Genomic DNA, 4,668 nt, shown 5'->3' on the forward strand with positions numbered 1-4,668 from the left:
GTTTTCTAAGTAGCCAATTGTTACACTTTGGAACTAAATCAAACCTGTTTTTCTACCTTATGAGTAACCTTTTAATTATGCAAATTAACGGTACAACTTAAAAATTAGGTCAAGCTGAAAGCCTAGGTGAAATAATGTTTTCTTTCCATGTGAGCATGTATTTAAAATTAAAACTAGGCAGGACTATTGGACAGTTATGATTAAGGCCTTACTATCAGGCTAAACTAACCACAAAGATATTTATTTTTTAGGCCGGGCGTGGTGGCTCACGCCTGTAATCCTAGCACTCTGGGAGGCCGAGGCGGGTGGATCGCTCGAGGTCAGGAGTTCAAGACCAGCCTGAGCAAGAGTGAGACCCCGTCTCTACTAAAAATAGAAAGAAATTATATGGACAACTAAAATATATATATACAAAAAATTAGCCGGGCATGGTGGCGCATGCCTGTAGTCCCAGCTACTCGGGAGGCTGAGACAGGAGGATCGCTTAAGTCCAGGAGTTTGAGGTTGCTGTGAGCTGGCTGACACCACGGCACTCACTCTAGCCCGGGCAACAAAGTGAGACTCTGTCTCAAAAAAAAAAAAAAAAAAAAAAAAAAAGTTATTAATAGGTATCCTGAGTTAAGAGCTTATATACTTTAGCACCTTAAAGTAAAACGATTCAGTTTTCACAGAGAATTCTGATTTTCTGAGGACTCTATTTTTGGTCTAATCATGGATTATAATACAAATACATATATGTGCATGAAAATGTTAACAGTTGTTATTGTTGGCTGATAGAATCTTGGGTGATTTTTCCATTTTGCTTCTCTGCATTTTTCTGATGTTCTTCTATGAACATGTACTATGTTTGTAATGAGCTAAACAAGATAAAATAAAATAAAGTTAATTAACATATCAGTTAATTCATTCAGCCACTCCATATCAATCCTGTTGGGATTACTACTTCATCACTTTCTTCTCTTTAGAAGAAAAGGCCTAAAATCCAGGTAGCAAAACCAAGCTGGTGTACCCCAAGCACGACAGGGAACAGTTGACAAATGAGCTTATAAAGGTGAAAAGCATTTTGCAAAGTACAAAGCCTTAAAAAAAAAAAAATAAGGTGTTAAAAGCATTAAGGGTCTAGCAGGCCATTTCTTCCCCCCGGGCAAGAGGTGTGGCAAACCACAGCTTTGCCAATGGTTGGATAGGAGCTGGGCAGGTTATCTCCAGGGTCTGGGTCTCAACTCTGCTTCAGTACTGGGGAAGCGAGTGCACTGCATAAACAATGCTCCTGGTTGTGTGTCAATAAAAATTTGCTTACGAACACTGAAATTTGAATTTTATATCAGTTTCACTTGTCACGAAATACTACTTTTTTCCAACCACTTAAAAATGTAAAAACCATCCTTAGCTCAAAGCGGGCGGTGGGACACAGCCTGCTGACTACAATCATGGGCGCTCTCCCCGGAGGCACAGAAAGGCAGGGCAGAAGACGCCGGATGACATGGCTCTCCAATCCGGTGTGTTTCCGCACACGTATTTGTGTACCGCCTTCAAAATCTCTGCCAACTATTCAATGTTTTACTTCATCTACATGTAAGTAAAACAATTTAACTCATGTTCTTTCCTTTACACAAATTTATTTTAAAAGGAAACTTTCTATATTATGATATCATGAATGGAGAAAGCATTATTTGTTATCATAAATGGAAGGTATTTTTTTAAAAGTTCTTGTTAAGTGCTTTAACCTGCCAAGGGCTCTACACCTGAGGTCTGTTGCTTCTTTGTTAAACAGGGGAAATAAGTGTGGAGGGATGTTAAAGATCTATTAGCCCCAGACTTTCTCCTTAACGTAATAGAAATATTGTAGGTTAGCCCTGCCAGCATTATTTAATGCTGTGTCCATGTACCGCCTAAATTATCTGCTATGAACTCAAATAACCCCCAGACCATACATTGAACCCATTCCTCACTTTAGGAAAACCGACATTGCCACAGTTTCTCAAACTGTTTTCCATGGTGCTAGGCATTAACGATCCCCTAACCCAAGGCTTTCTTTAAGTCTTTGTATTGAATGAAGAGCAATTTCACTTTTTTAGGACCAAAGTTTCCTTACCGATAACTTACCTAAAATTAAAATATGGTCTGTGAGCTTTAAGGTGAGAGGGTGATAAAAACCTCACCAAACGAGTCTGAGAGAACAGAAAAAGGATTGTCTTTAAGGGCAAAATGAGAATTTCTAATCAGCTCTTAGTTTTGTTTGAGGAAACATCATATCTATCACTAGGCTTAGGAAGTTCATTTTCCACCTCATTTCTGTGAGTTTTTGGGTTCCTTCCATATCTATTTTCCTGCTTTGACGCTTTTAGAATTGAATTTAGTATCTGTGAGAGTTGTCCTCTATTTCAATTTTAGGGGCAAAGAATGTGCTTTTTTTCCTTCTAGGCAAATAAGATTAAGTAATATTTAAATTTTGTGTGAAGTTACCCAACATTTCCCACTCTGTTTTTGCTATTGTTTAAGAGCAAAGTTTTGCCTCGTTTTTTTTTAACATTATAATTGCTAGTTAGAATTCTATGCTGTAATTTTGCTGTTATGTAAATTACATCACTTTAGTAGTAAAATCAAGCAAATAGTATTTATTCCCTTCCTCTGCCCTGGAAATGGTTCTTTCTGAAAAGACGTGGCAGAAACTAATGAAAGCAAGACCCAGTTCCTGCCTAGATTTGTCTGGTCTGATTTTAAGCCAGTCCCCAGAGGAAAGAACAGATAAAATGATGCCACACTGGCTAACATTCTTGGCTGTTTCTGACAATCCAGAAACAAGGAGACTAATATGTCACGTGAAAAAAAAATTTTTCCTTGATTAAATCATAAGAACATATTATGTGTAATAACACAGGGAGTATACATGACTCAGATTCCAGAAATAATAGAAATTGGTCGCTCAGTACCATAAACCAGCGAGAGGGGACTGTTATATCAGATGGGGCTTTGGGAAAGGCTTGCCAATTGCACACTGAAGTTAAACAGAAGCCTAACTTAATTTTTATTTCTGGTTAAAAAAGGTCTATTATGTACATTCAGCTGAAAAAAGAGTGCCTTAAACAAGATAAAAGTGTATTTTCTTTCAATTAGAAGCTATGTAGGTGGTCCAAGGCTGCTGTGAACCTCCTTGGCCCCAAGCTCTTTCTCTCTTGGTGCTGTGCTTTGCAGAGGCGACTGACCTCATGATCCAAGGTGGCAGCGTCCAAGTTCCAGGCAGCAAAGTGGGGGAAAGAACAAAGAAGAAGAGAGTAAAGGTACCCACCTGACACCTGGCATTTCCTATGGGCTGAACCTGACCTTACCGAAACTACAAGGGAAGCTTGGAGAGGGAGGCTTTTTTTTTTGGGTGCCAATGTGCCCTGCTGAAAGTTCCATTATGTGAAAGGAAGAGAGACTGGATCTTGAGGTACAACTAGAGCTTTCCCCCAAAACAAAATTGCCCTTCTGGATTTAGCCCAAAGTTTCATGTGGATAAAGAAAATATTCATTCGTTCATTCAAATGCTTTATTCAATAAGTATTTTTTGAGCACCTACTATGTTGATGGGTTGAGATATACTGGGACATGAAACAAAATCCCATGTCTTCCTCGTGCTGATATCCTAGCAGAGAGGGAAAGATAATAAATAATGAGTAGTTAAATTACTGCTATAGATGGAAGGCTTGTGTCCTTCCAAAATTCTATGTTGAAATCCTGACCCCCAAAGCGATGGTATTAGGAGGCCCTTTGGGAGGTGGTTAGGTCACGAGGTGGAGGCCTCAGAGATGGGATGGGCACCGTGTAAGAAGGGGCAGGAATGCTCACTCCTGCCTCCTGCTCTGTGCCATGTGAGACACAAGGACAAGACGGCCATCTGCGAACCAGGAAGCGGGCCCTCGCCACACACTGGATCTGCCAGTGCCTTGAACTTGGACTTCCTGGCCTCCAGAACACTGAGACACAAACACTTGTTTAAGCCACCCCAGGCTATGGTCATTCGTTACAGCAGCCGGAATGAACTAAGATAATTACATAGTGTATTCAAAAGAGTAAATTATTATAGCAAAAAAAAAAAAAAAATGAGAAAAGGGGCGTGGAAGTGAGCGGAGGGGACTGCGATTTTGCACGGGTGGTCAGGGTTTGGCCTCATTGAGAAGGTGACATTTGTGCCAAGACTCAAAGGAGGTGAGGGAGGGAGCCACACCGAAACCCAGGGAAGAGGATCCTCGGCAGAGGGAACAGTCAGAGCAAAGCGCAAAGGTGGGGACAAGACTGACGTGGGCAAAGCAGCAGGGAGGCCAGAGGCGGCTGGAGCAGACCGAGTTTGAGGGGAGCAGCGGGCGACGGCGCCAGGAGGTCAGAGGAAGCTAGTTCATCCAGGGTGGGCTCTGATGGCTGTCACGGGACTTTTGCTTTTACTCTCAGTGAAAGGAGAGCTCTTGCAGTCTTTGGAGACGGAGAGTTCTATTAATAAATGCATAGGGTTTATAAATAAATAAACATTCCCACATTGGGGGAGTGGACAAAAAAATTACTAACTGCTGGGGTACATGATTTGCAAAGTTTGGAGATCACCGGCTGGACCTATTTTCTGCATCCACCTAACAGCAGCTGAGAAATAATGGCATTCTTCTTCACTGCATTTTATTTCTGAGCAGAAAC

This window comes from Eulemur rufifrons, chromosome 20 (genome assembly GCF_041146395.1).
Source record: "Eulemur rufifrons isolate Redbay chromosome 20, OSU_ERuf_1, whole genome shotgun sequence".
Lineage (NCBI taxonomy): Eukaryota > Metazoa > Chordata > Mammalia > Primates > Lemuridae > Eulemur > Eulemur rufifrons.